This window comes from Phyllostomus discolor, chromosome 6, assembly GCF_004126475.2.
Source record: "Phyllostomus discolor isolate MPI-MPIP mPhyDis1 chromosome 6, mPhyDis1.pri.v3, whole genome shotgun sequence".
NCBI lineage: Eukaryota > Metazoa > Chordata > Mammalia > Chiroptera > Phyllostomidae > Phyllostomus > Phyllostomus discolor.
The window spans coordinates 11,919,283-11,947,119 of record NC_040908.2 but is presented as its reverse complement, the minus strand read 5'-3'; the positions used below and the strand labels follow the sequence as shown (position 1 = coordinate 11,947,119).

Below are 27,837 nucleotides of genomic sequence, written 5' to 3'. Positions count from 1 at the left end.
AGAGTCCGTGCTGGCGGCTCCCCATGGGGTCAGCTCCGTGGGGACTGTGACCAGGGCACCCACAAAGTCAAGCCCCTACAACCAGTCCTTACACCTGCATGGCACTTGCGGCTGCTGTGGGGTGGGGTTGACGCTCTGTGTGCATACTCACAGGGGTGCGGAGGGGACAGCCACAGGCCCATGTGACCGACATGCAGCTGGCCCCTAGGGATGGCAGATGACTCGGTATCATTCAGGGTAAACGCTGACGTGGGGTGCGGACTCAGGGCTGGGTTTGGCGGAGACCCACCTGCTCTGCGGGACGGCCCGCCTCCCTTTCCCGCCGCACTTGGAGGACTGTCCAGCCTTGCAAAAATGCTTTTTTTTTCCTGCTCAGATTCCCCCAAAGGTAAAAAGTCTCCAATCTGTCCAGAAATAAGGAGCCACCCTTCCCTTCCTCCCCCAAATCACTGCAGGTCGAAAAGCACTCAAACAGAGCCTGTTTAGGCAAACTGATGGCATTGCGGCGTCAAAGTTCTCGGCTCACAGGACTGCCCGGGGCTCCTTGTTTACAGCCTAGGAACACTTCCTTTGCACACAGTGCTGACAAGCCAGTCCACAGCAACAAAGGCAGGGGGCGCTGTTGTTTCAGGCAAGACAACGACCATAGCGCGTTTAATGGATGAAGACGACCGTGAAAAGCAAAAGCAGGCACAGCGACCTTTTTGGTCACTTAGTCCGGGGCCCAACACCCTAACGTCCCCCGTGGGACCACTGGGCGCCAAGGCATCACCGCACAATAAATGATACTCTTAGGGTTGCAAACTGGTTAAGAGTGTGGGCTTTGGAACTCAACGGAGCCCTGTGTCCCGGCTCTGACATCTATCATCTGCGTGTCCTTGAGCAATTGGCTTGACTCATTGAGTTTCTGCTTCCTCCCAGGAAACGGGAAGACAAGTGGCTGCCACTTTTAGCTGTGGGAGGAGGCCGCCTGCAAAGTGCTTGGCGGACCATGCCCGGGTCGCCCCGAGGATGTGCTCATGTATCCAGCATGCCCGGAAGAGGACGGCGGGTGATGTTCCCGACATGGTTACCATCAAAGGGGCTTCACTGGGGGTAGCAGTGACAGAGAGAAGACGACCCCGAGGAGAAGCTAGAGGAAGCGGGGGTGGGGTAGGGGAAGAATGAAGACAGGCACAGCTCCCCCGTCACCTACAGATCACCTGTGGGTCCTAAGGTGCCTGACGTGTTTTATCCAGTTCCATCCCCTCGACCTGGTTGCAGTCATTACAAAACCCCACGTTACAGATGAAGGACCTTACACAGGTGTGAAGACACTCTCCTAAGGTTGCCCAGCTCATCAGTGGGGTTCAGATACGGATCATTTGAGTCTGGAACCAGTTCCTTAGCCCCCACCCCACGCAGGAGAACGTGAGGGAAGGGCCCGGCAGGAAGGCCGTGGGAGGTGTGTGTAGACACCTGGCAGGTGGCGAGAGGAGCAGCGCGGGAGCCTGGGCGGGCGGAGGATCTCCCGCTTACGGCCCCCCACTGGCCCTGATGCCAGCACACGGGCTGGCAGGGCGGGCTGCACCTGCAGCGTCAGTGGCCCAGAGAGAAGGCCCTGGACCCTGGAGCCCCCTCTCGAAGCCTGAGCATCCTGCTGGCGATCTGTGACATGGCTGAGGGGGAAGGCAGCCCACCAGAAAACTTCTAAAACGTGACCCTCCCCACAGAGGGTGCCTGCAGGAGCTCCATTCCCTTCCTCCGGCAGGTGGGGTCCAGCAAGGAACCCGCGGGCCCAGAGCCTTCTCCAGGGTTGGGAAAGGACTGCCGAAAGGAGGGTCCTCTCAGGGAGCCCCCCATGCACCCTCCTTCCTCAGGCTCCTCGGCCTAGAAGGCTGGCGGGAGACGCAGGAGCACTCTGCCATAAACTCTCCTAACGCTCGTCATCAGGAGTGTGCCTCCAGCAGAGAAAAAGACCTACCAAGGAAACACCGGGGTGAGCAAGAGGGGTCTTTGTGAAATGTGGGCAGTAATCAGAGTTTGTATCCAGAGGAAAATGATGATTGTTAGAACCTTATATGCAGCCTGAACTCTAGTTTATGATAATGTAACATTTCCAGCAATAATATTTGGGGAGGAAAAGAGATGGAAATGAACTGAACTTTATTCAGGGATCTCATTACTCAGTATGGCTCCTTTTGCTAAAATACAGAAATATCTATAATGAGAATTTGTATTGTCCCAAAGAAAAGAAATGTATGAAGAAGTGACCTTAAAGCACGGGACACTTTCATATGCTGTCATAGAGAAGCTCCTTCCCCCCTCAAGAGCTGAGTTATGTAAACAGTCCATTGAAAGAAAAGACTGGGGCAATCGGCCCCCGGCATCTCCCTCCCCCAGGGCGTGCTGCTGTTCTCCTGGTCTCGAGGCCCAGGGAACAGGAGTCCGGGTGGTACCCCGGCCTTGACCTCTAGCAGGGACTGGGAAATCCCAGCGAGTCCACTCCTTGATTCCGACACAAGCACACAAGGCGGGCTTTGTTCTCCCTCTCTCCACCCCCCCCCCCCCCGCACCCGCCCCCCCCGCCCCCCGCCCCCGGCTCCCAGGCTTTGTTTTCGGTTTAAGTGGTCAGTGAGTCACAGAAGGTCAGACCGAAAGGCTTCTGTGTGCTCCCCTCGGTCCAACCTGCCCATCGCACAGGTTAGGAACCTGAGGTCCTGGGAGGTACCGGCGCTTGCCCTGGATCCCATGAGCCTGGAGAGGCCAAGCCTGAGAAAACCAGCCCAGTGCATTCCCCATCCTGGACCCCATTTCCCGGGGACCGGCCCTGCCTGGGGTGGAGTCTGTCTGACAGAGGCCTTCATGCCCCCACCCCACCCCAACCCCGGCGGGGCCACGGGTCCCCTTCAAAGAAATGGGAGGCTTTCAGTCCTGTCCTGCTCTCCCTGTGTCTTCCTTACCTGGCTTCTCTCCCAGGCACGAGGGCGATACTCAAAGGTGGCTTATGATGACACCCCCTCTGCTGACAGCCATCAGCAGGGTGACAGCACAGTCCTGGGCCTGAGCCAGGTCCTGCCATGGAACTGGCTTGGGCTGGCTGGGGGCCGCAGCAGCTGTCCAGAGGCCATGGCCCTGTTGGCCAGCAGGGAGTTCACAGATACCACAGAAGGCACATTCTGGGTGGGGCTGAGCTAGCAGGTGAGAATGCCCAGGAGGAGGAGGAGGAGGAGGAGGAGAAGGAGGAGGAGGGGGTGGGGACAGGGGCCCTGGGGTCTCAAAGCCTGAGGAGGTGGGAGCTGCAGCTGGCTGGAAGAAGAGTCCCACACAGAGGAGGGGAGGGCAGGGGAGTGGACGGGCTGCGGGGGAGGGGTGTGGCACAGGGCCAGCTTTCCCAGGGAGGCCCATGCCCGCTTGGCGGCTGCAGCTTCCGCTGGAGCCTCTGGGCACAGGCTGCCACGGAGCCTCAGAACTGCCCTGGGCCCGGGAAGTGCATCCTGGGGCGCTGTGTGGAGAGGAGCTCCTTCCCCACCCGCTGCCTGGCAGCAGGGGTCCGGGCCAGGCTCTCGGACCACACCCTTCCCCTGCACAACCCCCACCCCCCCACCCCATGCCCCAGCAGTCACCAGCCAGAAAGGACCACTCCGGAGTACTCAAAGGGGGCGGGACACTTGGGTGCTCTGAGATCTGGCCTGGAGTTACAGCTCCCACACCATCCAGAGACTCTCTTGGGGGACAGATTCGTGACATTCATGGGGGTCCGAGAAGAAAGGGGAACAGACATGGGGTGGGTCAGAACTGGGGGTGGCTGTGGAGGGCGGGTGACAGCCCAGGGCCCAGGAACAGGGACACGGGTTGGGTGGGTAGTGCTGGGCCGGGCCCAGTGGGGTGTGTGAGCTGAGCTGGGACGGTGCCCAGGGAGGCGCTGAGAGGTGTCCCAGGCACAGGACCGAGGCTGCTAAGGCGTGGGGCATAGCACCCCAGAAGGGGCTGTGCCAGGGACTGGGCCTGGGAGAGGCCACACTGGCATGGAGGGGATGCCCTGAGGCTCCCTAGAGAAGACGGTGTCTGCCCTGGCCCCCGCGGGGTTTCCGGGGTCGACTTTCCCTGCCAAGAAGGTGGCAGACACACAGCCCAGGTCAGGAAAGTGGGGCTCCTCAGACAGAGGGGGCGGGGCACGAGCCGGCATAGAGCACCTCCTGGAGAAAAGGGGCCAGATTCCTTACTCCCGTGGCTCGGGGGCTCGCCCCTCCCCAGGTGGACCCCAAGTCTTCCATCTTTTAAGTGAGAAAACTACGGCGCCCTGAAAACCCCCTGGACATTTAATGCAAAACTGAAAGGGTCAGGGTGACAGGAGAAAAGGTGTCACAGGTCACCTTTCGAGTCTCCTCCATTGTAGACCCCAGAGAGGGGCTGGGGGAAGGAGTTTCTGGCCGGCGCCTGGGGTCGGCCCTAGCTCACGGCACGTCCCGGGGAGCTCCGGGTAGGCCAGGGAGGAAGCCACCAGCCCACTGACCCCATCTGCTCCGCCACAATAATAATAGTATTCGCTATAATGACCACTTCTGACCTACCCTTTATTACATGTTTCTTATGAGCCACACGGTTCTTATTTACTCCTCGGCGCAACCCTCCGAGACCGGCACTTGTGTCGTGCCCATTTCATAGATGAGGAAACTGAGGCACAGAGGTGAACAATGACTCATCCGTGTAGTAGCTGGTGGAGTCGAGATAGGAACCTCAACAGTCTGGGGGAAACCCAAGCACCCACTTCCCCCCTTCTACATCACTAACCTCAAGGAAAAGAAGGCCAAGGACAGCTCAGAGAAGGCGTTGTACTCAAGTGCTTTTCTAAGGGCAGGAGATAGTGAGCAAACTCAATCCTGTAACAGGCCCCTCCGATGCCCACCCGGCCCCGTGGCGTGGGCTCTCGACACACGAGACGCAGAAGTGGAATCCCACCGGGAGAGAAACAGGAACCACAGGCGTCTGGCATCTACTCTGCGTGTTGAAAAGATGGAAGAAGAATTTGGAAAGGCTGACGATTTCAGATTTTCTATTAATTGAGTTTAACATTTTTTTTCTAAGAAATTGCTTGTGTTTCTAAGTGTAAGAAAAAAAGGAGTCCGCAGATGGCAGGCCACTAGGCCAGAAGAAAGCGACTGAGAAAGGGGGCTCCTGGGCCTTGACCTTGGACATGGCCCGTGGAAGCGCACCAGCTCTCTGCTCTCTGCCCACATCCTCCCCGTGAACCTGCGGCCTCAGCTCTGAGCAGCAGCTGACAGAGGGGCCAGCCCTGCACTCTGTGTGGCAGGCAGGGGCACCCAGTCACCATGCTGCCCGAGCCCACTCTGCGGCCCCTCCCTTAAAGCCCCACCGTCCACCCCAGAGCTGTCAGCATAGACACACGTGGGTGGGGAGACTTGGTTCTGCACCCAGGACAGCACCACCCCAGCCCAGCCCGGACCCCGAGAGCTTTGGAAGCAGGGACTCCGCGCACTAATTCCTCCTGGGCCTCCCCAGGGCCCGGACTAGAGCAGGGTCCCTGGGGATTTGCTGATCGGTCAGCTGGCCCCAAAGTCCACTTCCCGGGCCCTCTCTTGCGAGCAGCTCAAATTCCGAAAAAGTCTGCCAGGAAGTCAGCTGTTTGTGAGTCGGACTGTCCTTCCCTGTGGAGAGAGCCGTCATTGGTCATGGGGCTGGCTGCCTGGCAGGACCACAGAGGCCGGCGTCACGGCACAGCCTGCTGAGCCGGGGCACACAACCCCGGAGCACACTGGTGCCCTGCCCTGGAAGGCCTGCGGGGTGGGCGGGAGGAGAGAGAGAGGGAAAGGCCTGCTTTGTTCCTTCAGCATTTGTGTGGGTGTGCACGTGGGTGGGAATTAAAGGCAGGCTTGCTGAAGCCGACTGATCTGCAAACTGTGACACTTGGTCTTGACAAGTGCAGTTGCTGGGCTGTGTGTGAGGGACCGTCTGCTCATCTGCTCCCAGCGAGCCCAGGAGGTGGGGGCCGTGGTCCCAGGGCACCTGGGGCGGCCAGCTCCGTGTGTCCGAAGGCCAGGGCTCGGGCAATCAGACCAGAACTCATAGCTTGAGAATCGAGCCCGAACATTCAGCTCTGTGGTGAAGCCAGCCTGAGCAGTCCCACCCTCGGCGAGGGGCAATACCAGTCGCCACATGGGGCCAGGCTTCCGCCGCACTCATTCACTCACTGGCAGAGCCTCCTCGGAGGGACCTCTGCTCTGCGCTCTGATGCCGCTGGGGCTGGAGCTGCTCAGGCTGGGTCGCTGCTGCGAGGGTTCAGGCCCTCGAAGGAGGCGGGATGGACAGGTGGCCGTGGGCTGTGCACGGACAGGTGAGGTTTCCTCGGGGAGCCTCCTATGAGCTTCCTCTGACACACACTTGTGTACAGCTTGGGGCTGCAATGAGCTCTGCCCTCCACATGCTCTTTGGGCCTTAGTGCAAGTTCAGTGTAGACCCAGGTTGACAGAATACCTTCTATGGGCCAGGTGCGCTGGGCGCTGGGGACATTAAGACAGACAACACGGGTGATCCTGTCTCTAAGGGGAGGCATTCACAGTTTATCGTAACTGTGACAAGAGTTATCACAGAGCAGGACACAGGGCCCCGTGGAGCAGAGATGGGGCCCCTAGGCCCAGAGACACGGTCGGCAAGGGCTTCTGCAAGGAGATAGTGCCTAGCCGCCTTCAAAGGGGGGGAGCCAGGTGAAGAAGGGGTGCAGGACATTTTAGGCAGAGAAAGCCACCTTAGTACGGAAAACAGAGGCAGGAAGCTGGAGGGTGTATCCAGGAACTGAGCGGGGCTTGGGGTAAACGGAGCCCAAGAGGCAAGGGGGGCGAGGGGTGCTGGGGAGGTGGGGTGGCGGGGGAGCAGAGATCGAGACATGGCCTCGAATACCTGCTGGACCCCAGAGCATGGGGTCTGGCAGGGCCGTCCAGCTGAGAGCAGCTAAGGGCCCCCTGGGGCAGTGATGGCAGGGATGGGGAAGAGGGACAGAGTGGAGAAAACCATCGGAGGCGACCTTGATGAGCTCTGGCAGGCGACTGGCTATTGAGTTCATTAATTTAGAGTGCCTTCTGTGTGCTGAGCTAGCAGTAGCGGGAGGAGAAGAGGTGTCTGGGACGAACGTCCGTTTTTAGGCTTGAGAGACTGGGAGGGTGGTGGTGGAATCCTACTGAGACGGAGAGTGTTGGAGGAGGGACAAGTCCAGGGGCACCTTGGAGGGACGCCGAGGGACGTGAAGGCCGGGTGGGTCCTTCCCAGGTGAAGGAGGCGGGGAGGACTCCTCCAGGGCGGGGAGCCCACGGAAGCAAGCACAGTGGGGACAGATGGAGCTCGGCCTCATTTACATGAAAGAAAGAAAGAAAAAAAGAACACCCTCTTCACTGAGTCCTAATGTTTGAGTCCTGAGAATGGGAACTCACCTACCAAGCCCCCGATAACAGCCCCTCAAAGAAACCAAGCAAAACCAGTGATTCACTGACTCAAGACGACTGCGCACCTGTGTGGCAAGACACAACGCAGGCGCCGTGGCCGAGAAGCTTCTCCGACTTTGCAGAGGCGCCAGGAACGCTGCCTTGAGTGGCCCTGGGACCCCGAGGCCGGCCCTCGTCAGCAAAGCTGGGTGGGCACCTGTCGGGCTGGACGAGACGGAGGGAAGCAAACCACAGGGGTGTCTGAGGCGATTTCCAGGGACAGCCATCTGCCCACCTTCCTTTGGGGTTGCGGCTGCCCGCCCAGCCCTTGCTGCACTCCCGGAGGCCACTGAAGGGCTCTCTGATCAGGGGTGCCGTGGCTCCCTGACGCCCCTCCCTCTGCCTGTGCTCCTCTGCCCAGGTCTCTGCGGGAGTCCGGAGGGTTCGCAGAACCGGGAAAGTGGGAAGCCCCCATGCACGGCTCCTCAGATGAGGAAAACAGGTGATTGCATTTCACATCCCTCGGGGGCTCCCCAGCCCCACTCCCTGGCAGCATAACTACAGACGCCTCCCCCCCTTACCAACCCTTCCCCCGCGCTGCATCACTGAGCCCAGTTTCTGCCTGTCCAAATTACAAGAGCCCGAAATGCACAAAAGCAATAAACACGGGTTTTAACAGCAATCAGATACCACTTATCGTAAACAATGGTTTCTGTGATTTATTGCGTGTGAAGCAGGTTCGGCGTTACTTCTTAGAAGGTCTGGTTAGTCTCCTCTTCGAGCAGCGGGGTGGGCAGCCCGCTGACGTCAGAGAAAATGGTTCGAGCGCAGCAGATTTCAAAAATAGGGCCAAGGTGGTGGTAAAATAATAATGATAACAGAGAAATTGGGGTGGCCGGAGGCGGAGGTGGAAGCCTCAAGACAGAGCCGCTTGGGGTCTGCAGGCTCCCTGACAAAGCCCACGCATCCTCGGTCTGCCCTGCAGGTGCCTCGCCCTCCCTTCCTGACATCCAGCGCTTCTGACCCCTCCCACTGTCCTCCTGTCCCCCGGGTGACGCGGGAGGGAGGAGGAGACTAGGCACCAGGGTGGGCCAAGGGACAGTTGGGGTTAACAACACCTCAAGCTGCTCAGCTCCCCTGCTTGGGCCTCTGTCAGCAATGGTCATCAGACGCTGGCCGAGTGCCGGAAAGTCAGGCTCACACGGCACGTCTGCACCAAGAGGTGTGCGGTGATTATCCGAAAGGGAGCCGGCCCTGTTCTGGCGGGAGTGGCCCCTCATCTCGTGGGCCCCGCCCTGTCTCTCTGCAGGGAAGGCTCTGGGGGCACTGCCCAGGACGGAGGCTGGCTGTGGGAGGCGGGCTGAGGGAGCCAGGAGGAGGCCCAGGCTGGAGCAGGTTTCCAGCATCCTAGCACTCCATGCGGGGATGTCAGGGAGCTGTTTTTAGTAATCGTCTCCAGTGGGTTTCTGTAAGACTGCTTGCCAAAAAAAAAAAAAAAAAAAAAGGGATTAGAGAAGCAATCCCCAAATGGGAGTCAGGCAAGGTCTGCCTCTTTGGCCTTTCCCCTTTCCTCTCTTTAAACTCAGCATGTCACCATGACTTTAAAGGGCAGGCGCAGCAAGGAACTCACTCCAAGGCCGTGTGCCAGCCAGGACCTTCAGGAAGAGCCGTGCTCCCAGGGGGCCAGGGGCCCTGTCCTCTCCTCTCATGGGACCATCACATGGGACCAAGGGTGGGTGACAATGGACCACACAAAGCCACTGTGTGTGGGCTGTACCCACAGCCCACGCATAGGGACTTGGTTCCAAGGGAAACTGAGAGGCAGAGTGAATAGTGTCTCCCAGGAAGCAGAGCCCCCACTGCATGGGCAGAAAAGTTACCTGGGCAGGTGATTTGCTCCTGAGATCTGCTAGAGCTGGAAGAAGCCTGCTCTAACCAACACGCAGCCCCCTCGGGCCTGAAGGAGGGTGGGCTCCCAACCGTGTGTACGCACGCACACACAGCCCGTGGCCCTGCTCCATGCAGGAAGGCCGTGACCCTGTCTGTGCTGGCTGAGGCCTCGCTTCAGTCTGGGAGACAGAGCTCTCTCGCCTTGGCTCAGAGCAGAGAGCAGAAAAATCACTGAGCTCTGCAGATCACAATAAGGAAAATGGATTTGTTCGTGACTACCTAGTCCCTGGAGAGCCGCCGGGATGTCTTGTTTGAAGTAAATCCTCAGAGCATCGCCAAGGTGGAAAAACAAATACCGTATTTTGCCGTGTAAATGCACTCCCCTATGTATTGCGCACCCACGTTTTTGGTCCAAACTTTCAGGGCAAAAATCTTTTATTTTTTAAATTCAATTATTTACTTATTTATATTTAGAAGCAAAACTGATTATCATATTCTACGGTATCATTTTGCATATGGATACCGTTATTGCTTTCCAGAGTTTCACTTGTAACCCAAAAGCATAAATAATTAAAAACATTTATACAGACATGGAATTAGTACTACCCACATATAATGTGCATCCTTATTTTTCCCTCAAAATCTTGGGCAAAAAAATATGCATTATATGTGGCAAAATATGGTACATTGCTTGCTGACATTTACTGCATACTTCTCTTCCAGGCACTGTCTTAAATTCCTTTTATAATTAACTTAGTGCTCACCACAAAACTATGCCAGAGGCATTATTATCCTCCCTAGCTTACCAAAGAGGAAACCAAGACCCAAGAGGAAGGGAACTTGCCAAGGCCATTCAGCCAGGAGGCGTGAACACAGTTCCACGGCCCACGGGGCTCACCGTGGTTCCTGCCAGTCCCACGCACATTCCCTTCCACGGACAGCCCTGAGCGGTTCCTTGCTGTGTGCTCCCCCGCCGAGTCTTCCTTGGCTGGGACCACCAGGTATATAGGAAGACAGGTGGGACGAGTGTCACTTAAAACAATCACATCACGACTCACCTGCTGGAGTCAGAAGTTGCCAGCAGCGCCCAAACCCAGCCTGTCTGTTGTTTTCCAGCTGAGTGTCCCCACCAGCCACGCGCTTCCCTCTGGAGTAATAAAGCCACCGGAGCCACACACCACCCAGAGTGTCCAAACCGCGAGGTCAGCAGCCCTGAGCTGCGTGTCGATGCGTCAGGCACTGATATCACATCCCAGGACAGCAAACGGAAAAACACGACAAAACTTGCTTTCCCATGAAGACAAAAGCGATACAGTGCTCAGAGACAGTCCTAACACGGAGACAGGTCTTTCTGCAATCCCCACATCTCCTAGCGCCCTGCCCTTACCGATGTCTAATCCCTGGCCTTGGATTGTTTTCCCGTGAAGGGAGACGTGAGGAACATCGCCCTCTGGGACTGCTTCCTTAATGCTCCCCACTTTGTGGGAACCCGGTCCTTCTGTGTCACCGCGGGTCCCGGGTCTGCACCATGCGGTCAGTCACCTGACGATGCACCGCAGTGTATTTTCTCTGACCGTCTCGTGTGGGTCCTTTCTTAGACTAGGGACTCCTGGGAGGTGGAGCTGTGTCTTCTGCTCGGCCATGCCAGGCCACTCCCCCCCTCCCCCACAGCAGCAGTTTAGAGGGGACCAGAATCACCTGGGGAGCTAATTTAGTTTATTTAAAAGCCACATCCTGAGCCACACTCCTGGAGATTCTGATCCAGTAGATCTGGTGTGTGGCTCAGAAATTCACATTTGTATTGAAGGGTCCTAAACGCTTCTGAGGTTGGCAGTCCGAGGTTCACATTTTGAGAAACGCGGCTAGCTGGTCGCTCTAGGACGGCATCGTATGGTCTGAATTGTGTCCACCCCCCAAAGGCACACATTGAAGTTCTAATCCCCAGGGACTCGGAATGGAACCCCATTTGGAGGAAGGGTCTTTACAGAGGTGATTAAGTTAAAATGAGGTCCGTAGGGTGGACCCTGATCCAGTACGACTGGTGTCCTTCTTGAAGAGGAAATCCATACCCGGACAGATGCGGAGGGCACAGATGGGAAGACGGCCATCTACAAGTCACGGAGAGAGGCCTAGAGCAGACTCTCACGCCCTCAGGAGGAACCAGCCCTGTCAGCACCTTGATCTTGGACTTCTAGCCTCTAGAACCGTGAGAAAATAAAGCACCTTGTTCGAACCCCTCAGTGTGGCTGCTTTGTTCCAGCAGCCCTAGCAAACTAACACAGCATCCATACCAGATATTTTACAAATACTTTTTTTTTTTTTTGGTGCAAACTCATCTTTGCCAAACCTCTTAACTGCCCTGAATTCTTCACGGGCTACTCCTACCCCAGGGCAGGGACCTGTCGTCACCAGCTGCCTGCCAGCCCCGAGGCGGCAGCCGGGCGGAGGGGCAGAGGATGGCCGGGAGACGCATCTTTCACCAGCCCCGCACCTGCCGCAGCACCCTCTCCAGGGAGCTCCGGCCTCTCATTGCTGTCACCCGCCACTCACTAAGCTGTGCTATCCGGGGCCAGATGCCACCCAGCTCAGCCACCTCTTCTGAGGTGGTGTGGCTGTCCTCCCCGCCTGCCAAGTAAGCGAGGCATTATTCCCTGGAAGGCCTGGCCGGTGGCACACAGGGGCCCCGTGGGCAGGCAGGCCCTCCGGAAGGTGCCCCCTCGGCTGGTGGAGAGGTGGGCAGGTTGGCAGTCCCGTCGGAGGCTCTGCTCACAGTGACGGCCCTCTGTCACCCCCACCCTGCACAACAGACCATTTTAAAGCTAAGGATGCTGGGATACCAAGCCCAGAAACTACCGTAAACCGGTGTGTGCCAGAGGAGGGAATGGCTCATCCCCGAACCTCAGCAGCCACAGCGGCCACCAACCCTCCACCTCCCAGACGTCTCATGTTTGGAGAGTCATCCCTCGTGGCCACGACTAGAAAGAAGAAAGCGAGGTTTAAACTGGCGGAGCTCTCCTGCCACCCGGCAAGTGGCTTTCCACAGATAAAGGGTCATTAGGGCGCTCTCAGATCACCTCCTCCTCACTTCCTCCTCTCCTTGATCCTGTCTCCCCCCGGGTGGGGGTGTGGGTGACTGGGTGGCCCGGGTGAGGAACCCCGCCGGGACTGTAATCTCAGGAAGGAAGGGGACGGAAATCACTTTTGGAATATAAATCAAATAGGATTTCGGTGGAAGTTATTTTACAAGAAATTAATTGACTTGTACCTGCCACAATACACTGATAAGAGTTCACTGCCAGGCCCATCGGGAGTAATGAAAAAACAGTTAATAAAATTGGGCTGTCAAGCTCAGCCCATGCTACACTTCTCGGGGGACGTCCCAGGCCCCCCAACCCGCCCCCTGCCCGCCCCGGTCATGGCGGGGGGTGGAGCACGCCCGTGTGCAGGGGCCACACTCTGGCTTTGCGTGTTTCCCTCTCGTGTGGAATTATTGGAGTTTTAATACTATAAGATTCTTAGGGCTGAGACTTTTTCCCGGGCTGCTCTGTATTTCCGTGTCGTACTGTGCACATATTAAATTGCAACCGGAGGAAGGATTCCGGCTAGATAAGAACTTTTTTTGCATTCAGTAGTGAGTGCTTTTTCATTCGCAAGGCCTTCTAAAGAGATATTTCTCCTCCCTCGCATTGACTGTGAATGACCTTAAGGAGGAGGGAGTGGCGATATTTAATTAAAGCCATCTCCAGCTCTTCCCCTCGCTCTCCCAAATCCACGGATGAGAAGACGTTATAAGCTTAAAAAACACACACAACACACCCATGCAAAGATGAAGGAAGGTAAAAATCTCTACACTGCACTCTAATTCCAGGCCTAGCAGCCTGCCCTGCCACCCCGTTCAGCACTTCCCAGCCCCGGTGGGTGCTTTTTCATCGTTTCCACCAGAGAGATGAGAGTCTTTGGGAGGCAGAGGCAGAGGCAGGGACGATCCCTAGGACGGCACGGTCCTCCTGGACCCCCGAGGCGGCTGCTTCCTGTCCTTGGCTCTTCTCTTGGTTGTCTCATGAGGTTTTACAGTGGTCACCACAGGCTGAGCACCATTCCAGCCACCCACCCCCCCCCCCCCAACGGGGAATCCTCTGATCCTTGTGGAAGCTCCACAAGGAGGAGCCTTCAGTGCACCGAACCGGGTGCCCCACCACAGTCACAGGCTGGAGCCCTGCCCGGATGTGGCGGTGCTCGGAGGTAGGGCCTTTGGGAGGCGAGTAGGTTTTGATGAGGTCAGGAGGTGAAGCCTCAGGGAATGGATGGCAGGATCAGCGTCCTTAGAAGAAGAGACAATGGACAGCCACAGGAGGCTGCCCAGTGAGGACACCGCGAGGTGGCCATCTGCCCGCAAGCTTTGAAGAGAGTTCTCGCCAGGAAACGGCCAGGCCGCCACCTTGACCCTGGACGCCCAGCCTCCAGGCCTGTGAGAAAATGAGTGTCTCCTGTTTCAGCCACCCAGTCTGTGGCATTTTGGTATGGCAGCCTGGGCTGACGGCTAACACAGCAGGTACCGTTTTTACCACCCCCGTTTCACAGATGAGGGGACAGAGGCACAGAGAGCTGAAGTCACTTGCCCAGCGTCACACAGTGAGCAGCAGAGCCAGCCCTGGCACCTGCAGCCTAGCCGAGTCTCTGCTTTTATCGCTGCAGGGAAGCTGCCCTTTGCTGTGCTAGGCTGTGCGTTGTGCTAAATGTTCCCGAGAAAAGTCATTGTCTCTGGGAGCTGGTTTACCGACTTGCTTGTATTCAGTCCACGGGCTGTGGGAACCGAGGGTGGGGATCCCAGCTGTGGTCAGGTCCAAGGAGGGTGCTCAGGGCAGACTCACAAGGCACCGTGTCAGGGCTGTGGGTTTCCATCTGCAGAACAGAGGGACCTACAGCAGGGAGGCTGTGGCAGACTGTCACCTCGCGCTTTTCCAGATCCTGCTCCTCCACCAGCAGACCGCGGGGTCTGACTTCCCTCCGCTTGAGCACAGGCAGGCTCGTGATTCTCTCGGAACTGCCAGAACGGAACAGGAGTGACGAGGCGTGTCTTCTGAGGCTGTCATCAAAGGCAACGTGGCTTTCACCTGTTGGTTGGCACACCCCTTCCCCCAGCCCTGCGTGTCCATATAAGAGGTCCACCCCCTTCAGGGCACCACACCGGGAGGAAGCCCCGGCCGAGAGGACAGGACCGGGCAGGTGTCCCGGCGGACGGCCCCAGCAGGCGTCCGCGTCGGTGGCAGCGTCCCTGCCAGACGCGGGAGAGAAGCTGCCTCTGAGGTCCAGGGTCTGCAGCGAAGTCTCCTAGCCGAGGTCCTAGACGCAGCAGGGACGAGCTCTGCCCGCTGTGCCCCCGCCTGAAGTCCTGACCCACAGACTCCGAGCAAAACGAAACAGTTGTTACACCTCCAGTTGGGGGGGGGGGTGGTTAATTACAGAATGGCACCGACTGGAACAGATGCCAGGTCACACGGGCTGCCACTCACCACTCCCCGCCCCTGCTTAGTTAGCATCAGCCCACAGGGGGCTCCGGCCAGACCCCAGCTGGGGCGCTGAGAGTAGGAGCCTGACGGACGGATGGACAGACGGAGGGACAGACGCCACCACGGGAGCGAGTGCGCCGCCCCGGGTGCATTTCCAAAGGCCAGGCGTCGGTGGGGCTGGCCCCTCGGAACTGCCCACAGGAACGCACATCCTGGGTCTCCAGTCTGGGCTTCCTGGGTCAAGAGACGGGCAGTCGCACTCCTGAGGAGACGCTAAAAACCGAGGCTTAAAACGTGTCACCTCTTCCCAGCGGCTCTACAACATCAGGAAGCTGAGTGAGTCCCTGGGGATCCCGGGTCCCAGCACGCGAGCTGTTGGGACTGTCGTCGCGGACATGGAGGGTGAGGGGGAGGACGGCGTGCCACTGTCTCGCAGCGCAGACCGGGGCTGGTGCTGAGCCCCTGGGCGCGGGCGAGGAGGACTGGGTAATCCCATTAGCCGGCGGGTCAGAGAAGACGAACGGCCTTCCGCCGTGGGCGCGCCTCCCTCCGGGGTTATTTCTCCCTCACCTGACACGTTCGTTCTGCAAGTCTTTGCTCCTCTCTGACGTTCCAGGGTCCCGGCTCACCCCGTGCAGAGACCCTCTCTTCGGTGCCCAGTGCGGGAGCCCGGCCCTCACTTTACCAGCGAAGGCAGAGCTGCCTGGCCCACAAAGGCACGCAGGGCGATGGTGCCTCTACGTTACCCGTGCGGCTGAAGGGTCCGGACGGGAGCCTTCCCATCTCTGCAACTGCACAGACGCCAGCAGCTCCGTCTTCTAACGAATGACCTGTCCCCGAGGCCAGCGCGAGGCCCAGCCTGTCGGAAGGCAGACCCCCAGCGGCGGGAAGGGGGCTCCAAGTGGAATACCTGTGGGCAGTGTCCACCGCCCCCGGAAGCTGGCCTGTTTTCTCGTCATTTTTCTTCAAGGGGAAGAAGAAAGGATTCTGGGATTCACCTGCACGACGTGCTCCGTCCCTGCAGAGGCTGTGAGGCCAGTTGTCGTACCTGAGTGTGCAGCCCCCGTGGTCAGCTGGGTGGGGAGGGGAAGCCGACCTAATTAGCTGGGCGGCGAGCTGCCTGGCGTTGGCAGTGACAGACGGCTGGCCCTCCGCAGACACCTCCAGGCCGGGAGGCTGTTCCCAAACTGGGTCAGGTGTCCTCTACAGCCCGCCCTCCGGGGAGGGGCTGGGAAGGAGCTTCCGGTGCAGATGTAACCACCCAGGCCCGTCGGAGTCCCCAGTCACTCTGCCCTCTCTTCCGAACCACGCCCAGCGCGCTGCTCACGAGTCGGGGGGGGGGGGGGGGGGGGGGGATGTGCGTTGCCCTGGAAAACGCTCCTCTGGCCACCTGAGCAGGTCCAGTGGGAGCTTCCCCTGTTCTCTGGGCCTGTCTGTAGGTGGCAGTGAGAGGGTACGTGGGGGAGCTCCCCCTCTGGATGAGGGGGCCTGAGGAACAGACTGGGCGGGGGCTTCCAAGAGCCTGTTCCGGATGCAGGGAGGAGGCGGGACTCCCAGGCAAGGCAGCAGCAAAGCCAGGGTCACCCAGGCATCCCACCGATGTGTTCAGTGTTGAGGACAAAAGGGGGAGACTGTGCACAAAGGATGGCCCACAGGAGAGTGGGCTCTGAGGGCAGGGGAGGAGCAGCTTAGCTCCCAGCCTCGGGCTCCCTGGTGGGAGGCCTTGTCCCTGTATCTGAGAGAGTGCCGGCCTCCCCTGCCGACCCCCCTGCCCCCTGCCCTAGCGCACACCGGGGAGAAGACAGCCCCACGTGATGGGGGACACTCAAGCTAGATATCCTGAACAGGGCCCTCACCCTCAGCCTTCCCCTTAGTGCCCGGGCCTCAGTTTCCCCACTTGCAAAGGCACCTGGCGGCAGAAAGTATGGAAAAGTGGTGAACAGCTCACACTTCCAAGGGTGAGCTACTTCCGAGTGCAGCGTGTAACAGGCCAGCAGGACGGAAGACCGAGAAGCCCCCTAGCTGAAGGGAGGGAAGAAAGGAGAGGTGCCTGTTCTCTGTGGGACGGCGATGGACACAGCACATTCTGGAGCGACTGCCTCTTGGTGGTAGGTTGGCAGAACACAGCGCCCAGGCCGCCCACGGAGGTTCGAGTTGGCTGCCTGGTGGAGGATGAGGACACCGAGACAGACCACCAGCCGAGGCTCAGGGGCTGGGGAGGAGGGGCTGGGGGCACACCCACGCCCCGGGGCTTCAGACCCTGAACTGGGAGCTTTGGGGAATCAGTGTTGGCCGTGGCTCCCAGCCTCGTGCTCACAGTGTGCTGGTCCGAGGGCAGGACACTCCCAGGGATCACCAGAACCTCGGTCTGATTGTGTGCCCGCCCTGCGCCGGAGCCAGATGAAATCCATCGCCCCGCCCCTTCTCCTGGCCCACCCCGTGCCTGTCCCTTGCTAATCCCAGCTGCAGTGGGAGCTACGACCCCTCTCTAAGGAGTCCCTGAGCCAGGCTCTGCCTCCAGGCCCCCTAGACGGACACCCTGGGACTTGCCCCGGAGCTCCAGAGGCCAGGGCTGGCCAGGCTCAGCTTTGTTGCTCCACGGAACACAAAAGCTGAGACCCTGCCTGTAGCCACAGGCCTCTGGCTGCAGGGGCTGGGACGGGGGCTGGAGCAGGAGTGCCCAGGGCACAGCGGGAGCACCAGTGTAGATAAACCCAGGGCCACTGTGTCACACCCCGGTGCCCCTGTCCGGGCCTCACAGGATCCTGCTCCAAAGTGCTGGGCTGGTGGGCTGCCAAAGCACCAACTCTCTGACTGATCCTCCTCCAAATGCGTGAATTTCCCAGGGAACTGGCATTTGTCACTTTTAGTACCAAATATTAACTAAAAAAAAACACAAAGATTTGCTTTTGGATGGAAGACACGTCTGAAATATACTATAAGCTTGTCTGGATGCAAACAGAGCATGTTGAACATGACATTCTCTTCCCTCTGTGACCTGGACTTGTCCCACAGAAGACCTATGACTGTCCCCGAGTTGTCACCCGGCTGAGCTGTCAGGGTCTCTGGAGGCCCCTCTGGCCCCACTTGAGTGTCCTCACCCTTGGAGCCAGCAAGTCTGGGGCACATAAACGGGGGGCGTGGTGGGTGTGAGGGGAGCTTCTGGGAAGCCCGATCCCTCTTAGATGAGCCGCCTACCAGTGAGCCTCGGAGCCGCGTGGCAGCGTCTCAGGAACACACCGTTCTGTTTGTTGGGGCAGAAACGTGTTCAACGCTGATTCCGCAGGCCCAGGAGCAGGACTCCCTCCCTCCCTCCCTCCCTCCCTCCGGTCCAGAGCCCTCTGCTCAGCAGGCACGGTCGCGGGCAAGAGACCCTGAAAGAAGCTCAGAGGGAATTCTGCTGCCGTCCACTGTGCTCGAGGCACTGCCCAGGTGGGAGGTCCAGGTGTGCCGCTGTGCGGCAGGTGAGACTTCAGACAAGCTCCACGCCTGAGCCAGGGGGCTGGGCATCCTCTGAAGAAAGTCCCCGCCTTGGGGTCTGGCCACCACGGTGGCATCCGGGAGCTCAGGAGCCAGTGAGCTGCCGGTGATGTTTTAAATGAAAACATCAAGTTCAAATGCACCCTCAAAACGAACCATTGAGGGGCCGCGTCTGGAGCAGAGGAGATGACTGGGAAGAGGCGAGAGGGACTTTCTGATGGAAATGTTGATTTTCTCGATAGGGATGCGGGTTATCGGGGCGGCTGCATTTGCCGGTCAGTGTACAACCGGTTGAACGGCACAGCTAAGGTCTCGGTGTTTGGTTGGGCAGAAGTGACACTACACTGTATTCAGACAGGACCTTCAGGGTGGTCGCGGTAAGGGACTCTGGGAAAAAGAATTTTGTGATAAAGATGGTAACAGTGTAAAAATCAGGAACATCTGTTTTAGTTTCACTATGTTGGCTGCAACTAACAATGCTGCAACATTCTAAAAGTTAAAACAACACAAAACAAAACAAAAACCCCCAAATTTTTAAAACTCCTTTGCTGATGTAGGCACTTCAACCCGAACATCAAGGGCTGGGCTGGATGATGACGGCATTAAACATGGTGTCCTGAAGTTACTCTCCGTGTCCACACTGCAGAGCTCTTTCCACTGCTGTGTTAGCGCGGCCTCGCTCGCCACCCTCAGTGAGGCTGCCCGGGCTGGGTGGCTCGGCGGGTTAGGGCGTCATCTGGATACACCAAGGTTGTGGGTTTGATGCTCGATCAGGGCACATGCCAGAATCGACCAATGAATGCACAGTTGGGTGGAACAGCAAATCTATGCTTCTCTCTCTCTCTCTCTCTCTCCCCCTTCCCTCTCTCTCAAATAAAAAAAAATTAATAAAAACTAAAAGAAACTTCCCTGGCTGGAGTAGCTCAGTGGATTGAGTGCAGGCTGTGAACCAAAGTGTTGCAGGTTCGATTCCCAGTCAGGGCACATGCCTGGGTTGCAGGCCATGGTCCCCAGCAACCACACATCGATGTTTCTCTCTCTCTCTTTCTCCCTCCTTTCCCTCTCTAAAAATAAATAAAAATAAAATCTTAAAAAAAATTAAAAGGAACTGCCTGTGTTTGTGCCATCTCTTTCCCCATAACCGGCAGCCATCACTGCAGTGGGTCTCGATGAGGTTCCATGCAGCCCTCATCAGCCTGGTCTCTGGCCCCGGAGAAGCTCCCAGTCTAGCAAGGAATTGCTAGACCCCAGCCTGGACCAGAAGAGATGCTGGCTCCTGTGTCCATACTCGGAAGAGACGGGGATTTCTGGCTGGAGTCTGGACTGTCAGCCACCTTGACTAGCTGTCTCCCGCGTCCTGGATCCCCGAGATGACCCAGTTCGTCGCTGCGCTGACGGCCCCAAACTACCAGGAAGCAATTTCAGCTAATCAAGACGCTCATCAGCTCGGCAGACTGGGCCACAGCTCCCCCAGACAGCACAGGCGGGCCGGGAGACGCTCGCGCAGACAAGCAGATGCTACTGCCACTTTTGTTCTCATTAAACAGTGGCATAATCATGATTTATAAAAATATTCAGCTCTTGAAAAGCATGTCAAAGTGCAACCTCATCAACTGAACTCAGAAAAGTTACTTGCTCCGTGTGCATGATTTGAAATCGGATTAAAAAAGAAATAGCTTCAAGGGGATGTGGAGTTGGGGAAAGTAATCAGATTTTAAAACTCTTTTCTAGGAAATAGTTAATTATGCTTCCAAGCTCAAAATAGATTGTTTTTTTTTTTTTCTAAACCTAGAAATCAACTCCCCAAAAGCTTCAAACAGGTTTTTAAATCAGAGAAAATGTGTTAAAAAGTAGTTTCAGAGTCACAGTTGATTGACTGTCACATAAAAATCATGTCGCGGCTGCCAGAATCTTGTCTGTTTCCCCGTCTTTCTGGCCTGGGAGGGGAGGGAGAGGCTGGTGGTGTTCAAGGGACATCTCTAGGGAGAGAGGACAGAGTTTTTCCCCTAACATGGGTCTTGATTTGCTAAAACCACACACCAGGATCTAATAAAATGATACGAGGTGGTTTGCAAATTCCTAAGGTTTAAACATAGCGAGTACATACCCAAATAACTGGAAATTATAATAACACTTTCTCCACGACTTCCCGTCAGGTACCTGATTCTTTTTTCCCACTCTACACCTTTGTTCTAACGATGGAACAGCCCCTGAATGCTTTCCAGACCTCAGAAAGCTGCTACTTCTCTCAAAACCCAGGTCAGGTTCCTCCCTCTTCCAGGAAGTCCTCCTCCTGGACTTGCTGCCTCCTGCACACCGGCGCCTGGCTTGACCGCCCCACCCTGTGCCCTTCCTTGCTAATTCTGTCTAAATATCCTGCTCCTCCCGTCCAGGCCCTGCTAGGAAGAGTCTCTCCTTTAGGACCCAGACAATGTCCTTCACTGTCCCCTGCTGGGGGCCAGACAGCAAAGGGCCTGCCGTACAGTAGGTACCTATAAATATCTGTGGGTGTATGAAGGGTCCTGAATCAATGAATTACTCCCTCAGTGCTAAACCCAAAACAAAGGCACTTAAATAAACCATTAAGCCTTGTAACCTAGGAAAAGAAAAAAAAAAAAACCAAACAAACCCTATTCATCCATTCCTACCCTTCTCAGCCAGGGGGCACGGGCTCTATTTCTACAGAACAAGCATGAAAGATTAAGGTTTTAGAGTCCTAAGCAGCCCGTGGAGACAAGATGTGTCGTAAACACAATGAGATCGCCAAGCTATTTCCCTCGCCCCTCCACCGTCTCCTAAGAGACCACGCCAGGGGGCTGGGAGAGTCTGGGCTTGGAGTCCTGTTCCTCTCATAAATCCACTCCAGCTTTGCCTCCTCGGGGGCGGGTGGGAATGGGGACCAACCACACTCTCTCAGGGCTGAAGACCTGTCTCTCTTCCTTCCAGGCCTGACTCACCTTCTTAGCACCCCATCTGCTACCCCAGAGCCAGGACACCTCACCAGACCGCCGAAAACCCAGCCACTGCTTGGGCCTGGCAGCTCTGGAGTGAGAAGATGCATATTCTAGACACTCCTAACGTACACCCAGCCCAACTTACACGTTCCGTGGACTGTGTGTCAGAGTGCCCCCATCTGCCCAACTCCTACAGGTGGTGGCAGCCAGCCCCTCAATGCCCTCTCCAGTCATCCCCCAAAAGGGACAGATGGGGACCACTCTAAACTGTCTATGGAAAAGCCCCACTGCCTTGGGCAGGAATGAACCCCGAGCAGCCAGAACTCAAAGGGAAAATGGGAACCCAGAGATGACTGCGGTGGGTACGCCGAAAAGAAACCCAAAAAGTAACAAAGCCTTGAGACGCCATTTCCTCTGACAGCCAGAGGGGAGGGAACTCGGTGAAGCATAGAGAGGGCTTTGGGAGAACCCGCAGGGTCCTCCCCTGTGTGGCCCCAGTCCTCCTCACCGCCCAAGGGGGTGTGCTCGGCCGCAGGGACCTCGGCGAGGCCAGCGTCAGCCCCCCTGGCTGACCTTCAGGGTGCCTTCTCCCGGACAGCGCTGCAGGCTCCACCCCTGGAGGGCCCAGAGGGGGACCGAATCAAAGCTCTCCTGGGGTCTTGGGAGGCCTGGAGCAGCCTCGCCCAGGCCCTCCCTCGGGTCTCCCGGGGTCAGGCTGCTAATACTGTGGCTACTAGTCAATGAGGCCATTTCAGTAACATTTAATTGAACTTGAGTAGAATTAAGAATTCAGTTCCCCAGGCAGTCCCCTGAACCACGTGCTAAATGCTCGGCTGCAGCAGACAGCAGAGCAGAGAGTATCGCTGCGACTGAGCAGGGTTCTGGGGTGAGGACGGGACCGGTGGAGGCGGTGCCTGACCCGTCTGAATGTGGAGAAAGTGGTGGCATGGCTGGGTGCTGGGTGGAGCAGAGCCAGGTTCCCCTTCTGGTCCACTCGGTCCCTCCACCGCTTCCAGACCCCAGCCAGCGGGCGTCTCCGTGCGCAAAGATCTGAGGCTGCCGCTTTGCAAAGCATGGGGAGGCCCTGTGCAGTGGTCTCCTGCCTGGCTGGGCATCTGCTCTGATCCGCCACATCCACCTGATGTCGCAGCCCCTCGCTGGCACTGCAGTCTCCAGCCTGCTCGGCCCTGAGGCCGAGGAGGAGACGGGAGCATGGTGTCTGTCTGGGAGAGCAGAGCGGAGACTGACAGTGGCCCACACCCCAGGCCTCCCGATTGAGAGGGGGACCCTTGCCTCCTTTCCAGGTGATGGTTTTTACAGGAAAGTGAACAGACAAACAACTGTCATGCCCAGTATTTGAGTTTGGGAGCCCGCAGGCTCTTGTTTTCCCTGTCAGTACATGAGGTCTGTCTGGAAAGTAGCCAGCCCTGTGCTACAAAAAACAGAGATATTTACTGAAGATGATACAATATACAAGAAATGTGGTACATGGACAATGATGCCTCAGTCCCCTTCAAAGGAGGCACCTTGGGACCTCACACAGTTCTCCCAGTGGCCATCAGCTGCCCTGTTGTACTTTCCTGAATCTCACTGATGGTCTGACATCTCTTTCCTTGCAAAGGTGATTTTAGTTTTGGGAAAAGCCAGAAGTCACGGGGCACTGAATCTGGGCTACAGTGGGGCTTAGATACCTGGGTGATTTGATGTTTCACCAAAAACTGCGTGAGACGTGATGCATGAGCAGGTGCATTATTGTGAGGAAGCTGCCAGTCACCAGTTGCCCATAGCTGCGGCCTTGTGAATCATCCGAACAGTTTCCACAGAGGAATGTTCAAGCTTAATGTGAAATGCAAATTCGCTGCTCTGCTCTCTCAGTCATTTTGAATGCAACAGCCACACAGTAACATGCTCACTCAATGGCATCTACCGTCCCCACTGACGAGTACAGTGAAGTTGTCATTGTTCACACATGTGCATTCCAGTCCACTCTCCCTGGCTGCCAGGTTACATCGATGTCATCCAAACCATTGTCGTCATATTCACAATGGCTAGACTTTTCCAGACAGACCTCATGTAACAAGATCCTACGATTCTGGCCTGCAATCCCGAGTCAACCATTCCTGCAGCCCTTAGACCAAGCTTTGTCCCCCTGGACACTCTCTACTCAGTGCCCACGTAACACAGGCCTCTTTTCCGGAATGGTTCCATATGGTGGCTTTCCCTGGATGTCAGTGTGGGGGAAAGGGCCCCAGGCGGCCGCCAGTCCTGGCCACCGTGGTGCTGGCAGCTCAGAGCTGGCCCCCTGTCACGCACAGACACACACACACACACACACACCAGCCTCCTCTCTACCTGGCGGCATTTTTGCTCTGCAGGTCTCCAGGCTGCGTGGCTTTGTAGGAGCCAGTGGAGGATGCTCGGGGGCCTAACAGATCTTCCCTGGCTCCTCCGGGCTTTGTTCCTCTGAGACCCTAGGGCACCTTTCAGCCGGGCTCTGTCTCCCTGGGCTGAGGTGACTTTGGGTCTGTTTGCGTTCACCCTGGCAGAGTCATTGCATACTCTATCCCCATGGCTCGGGCGACTGGAATGTTTTCTGGGGGCCGGTGGGATATGGGGGAGCATGCTCACATGCGCACTGTGCGAGGTGCTCAGCAGTGCCGCTCCACTCCGGGAAACCCCCGGCTCTCCTGTGTTTTCTGGGAATTCTGAACCAAGTAAAGGGAGGAGAAAGGGAGAGGAAAGAGGAAGGAGAAAGAGCCAAATGGACAGCGTGCGCTGGAGAGGCAAAACCAGGAGATCGCCAACAAGGGAAAAAAAAAGAGCGATTTCCTTTGTGCTTTCAAGTACTGGGTTGACCAGACCTCTGTTTAGTTTTTTCCCGTAAGGTCAAAGATACATTTTTCATTTTCCCCAATAACTTGGTTGATGTGCATTTCGAGTAGGTCAGCTGTCTCCCCTGTGTTATAACGAATGTTCTCAATGTCTTGATTTTATCGCCATCAACTTCAACTGGTCCACCCGACTGTGGAGCATCGTCCAGCGAGAAATCTCCAGCACGAAACTCCGCAAACCACCTGTGACACGTTCGATCAGTCTCAGCACCTTCTCCACACACTGAGTTTCCGTTGCGTTTTTACCTTTCTTGAAATAATACAGCACACTATGCTGAAAATGTTGTGTATTTTCTTCCATCTTCAACATTAAAATGGCTGCCCAAAACTTCACCAACTTTGATTTTTTTAAGTGCCTGCTGACATGACAGCTGTCACAATACCGTCTGACAAAACTGTTTTGAAGGACGTTGACAACTAAGTGCTGTTCCAGCCATCTCATGGAAAAATCCAAATGGTCTTGTTGGCCAGCCCAATACCTTGCAGTTGCCACGTGTGAGGACAGGAAAAAAAAAATCAGAAATTTTGTACCCAGAGAAACAGCCCAGTCGGGTGGAGGTGGCTATGACAAGATGTGAAGCCATTCCAAAAGGGCTCATGGTTTTGTTTCATTTTGCTTCCCACCCTGGGAGAGGCTTGTGACTCTTACGTGGTGGCAGAACTCACCGTATAACCATGACCTGACGTTTCCCAATACACAGAGCTGATGTCACGTGCTTTCGACAAGAATACGGTATTTCTGACAGTCACGATTCTTCTTGAGGCCGGAGGGTTTGGAGGGCAAATGTCCCATGAGCCACCCTGCCCGAGTTGTTTTCAAGGCCTCCTGGTTCTGGGAGGAGTTCGCGCAGAAGTGCAGAGGGATGGCATCTAAGGGCGTGGAGCCCGAGCACCTGTGTCTGCACACTGAATCAACCTCTTCCCCGCGCTGCCATGGGCGCCGGGGGAAGAAGGAGACGTGCCGGAAAAATTCGCCAAGCAGAGAACTCCTGTCTTGTCAGCCTTGTGGGACGTTGCAGGGCAGCTCTGGCCGCTCCTGCTGGGTGGGAGGCCTCCGAGGCCTTGCTTCCTGGACAGGCCCCTCTCTGCAGAGTGGAGGTGCTGCCGCCGCCCACTGGGGGCTCCCTGGGAGAAGGCCCTGGTCTTCCAGGTGACAGCAAGCTGGGGGAGGGGACAGGTGTCCGGGCCAGTGCTCTGCCTGCGGACCTCTTTTCAGATTTAAGGAACATTGAAAAGAATTGAGCAAAAACAATAGGTGATTTCAACAGCCCGGCACTAGTCTCGTTCTTAAGTTCAGAGGTAGGGTGGTGTGTGTTCGTTTTATCGTCAAGTTATGCAACTTCTCAAAATGTTGCATGTGTTATTTCAAATACATCTTGTTACCTCAGAAATCGTAGATGGTACCCAGGAACGCCTGATGTCTCAGAATGCAAAATCAAATTTCTGAGATCTGTCTGGCTCCGGGAATGTGCTGTCAAACTGTCTTCGCAGGCATGGTGACGTTCTCTTCGGAATCAAGCGTGGCTCTCGCTACCCCTCGGAGGGGCACAGGCAGCCAGGTGACAGGTAAGTCACTGGAGGTCATGGAGTGGGTGACCGGCTGCAGCCTGGGCTCAGGGAGTAGTGGGCCAGACGACGAGGCAACAGCTCCAGGATTTGGTTTATAAGTAAAAACAAGCAGAACAGCTGGTGTTGAGTCTGGTGCTAGGATTAGTCTGCAACGCTAATCACAAGAAGTGGAAAAAATTAGGAGGTCCTGCCTGCCAAGCAGGTTTGCAAACGCACGCGTGTGCTGCAGTCGCGGCAGGATTAGACTCTCCCAGCGCCAGCGAGGCCGGTGCCCGCAGCCGCGAGCCAGAGCCCGTTCCCGGGCGTCACACCCAGGGCCAGGTTCCGCGACACGGGCGAGAAGGGCTGGCATCCTGCTGGGCTGTGGGCACAGAGGTGATGGTGCGTGGCACCGGCCAGCCCTCCTGAGTGCCTCTGAGATGTCCTGGAGAGAAGCCGGGACTGGCAGTAGTGGGGGAGAATGTCCCCGGTCCCAGTGGACGCAGCAGAGTTGAACCTCACGCCTGCGGCCACCCAAGGTAATGAGCGTCCTCCAGGCTTATGTGAGATGATGTTCCGGACACACGCAAAAACCAGGGGAAAGCCTCGACATCAGAAGACACAGCCCTCAAACACCTCTGCGGCAGCACCGTCACGTGCCCCTGGACCAGGTGGCACAACGATGCAGACCCAACCTGCCACCTCCTCCACTGCCTGCAGGGCTCCCTACCCCCTGCCAGGATGCCACTCCGGGTCCAGGCATGCTTCCAGGAGCCCCTCGACTCCTGATATGCTTTCCTTTAAAATGGGGTTTCCTTCCACCAGAGGAGCTGAGGCAGCACTGAAGCCCCAGGTGCTTGGGGCTGAGGGTGAATGGGGAAGGAGAGATTAGCCCCCCAAAATGAAAGGAGCCCTGGCTGGTGTGGCTCAGTGGATTGAGTGCTGGCCTGTGAACCAAAGGGTTGCTGGTTCGATTCCCAGTCAGGGCACATGTCTGGGTTGTGGGCCGGGTCCCTGGTGGGGGGTGCATGAGAGGCAACCACACATTGATGTTTCTCTCCCTGTCTTTCTAAAAAAAATAATAAATCAACAAATTAAAAAAAAAATGAAAGGAGGACTCCAAACCTCTATGCACTGATCATGTCCTGCCTGCCAAAATTCATGATGAATCCCTAACCCTCCAGTAAGTGTATTCGTAGATAGAACGTTGATGAGCTTAATCAAGATTAAACGAGGTCCTAAGGGTGGGGCCCTGATCCAGTAGGATTAGTGTCCTGATAAGAAGAGATCCATGTGTGGTCTCACCTCCTCTCCCTCCCTCATTCCTCCCCCTCTCGGGAAACACAGCAAGAAAGCAGCTCTGGGGAAGCCAGGATGAAAGCTCTCCCAGAACGGAACACGATTCAGCCCATCCCGGAATTGCAGCCTCCAGAACTGAGAAACGAAATGGCTGTTGTTTAAGGGACCCGGTCTGGGGTGTACCCTTACAGCAGCCCGAGCTGACTCAGACAAAAACTAACTTTATATAGAACAGAGCAAGGCCTGCATGACACGCAGGACAGGAGGACACCCCGATAGCCATGGGGCATGGCAAGAAGACAGAAGGACCACGAGTGGCGGGCAGAGGACCAAAAGGTGGAAGAGAAAAGTAGGTCGCAGGTCACCAGGATCCATCCTGGGTGAGACGGGCAGCCGAGTGACCCTCAGCTTCAGAGCCACCATGAGGGGTCTCCCGTGCCATTGCCAGGGTCTCAGGCCGAAACAAGCCCTATTCTCTTGGGGGAGGACTCAGCAGCAGCCTGCACCGAAGTCCCTCCGTCTCACAGCTGGGAAGCGTGCCCCACGGATACTCATGACGGAGCGAGCATCTTTACTGGGGCCTGGGTCGGTTTTGTTTCAGCTCGGACTCCGCGGGGGTGGAAAAAGGGGCCGTGCTATGGCCTGCCTGCTCCCGGGTGGCTCTTTGCTAAGGCCCTAGGACCGCATTTTCGTGGAGGAGGAGGTGCTGGTGCAGGTGCTCCCCAGCGTCCTCCCCACCCCTCGCAGCGTCCCTGAACCCCCGCGTCAGGGCTGCTCTTTGCTTCTCCGAAATGCGAACCTTTTCAAAAGACATTCAATTTCCTTTGTTGCTCTTGGGTTGCCATAGTCA

General features: G+C 56.8%; 1 protein-coding gene across 1 annotated transcript in view; it reads right to left on the bottom strand.

The window, feature by feature from the left end:
- The window catches only part of KLHL29 (kelch like family member 29), a 282,334-nt gene that overhangs the window by 160,818 nt on the left and 93,679 nt on the right, over positions 1-27,837 (bottom strand).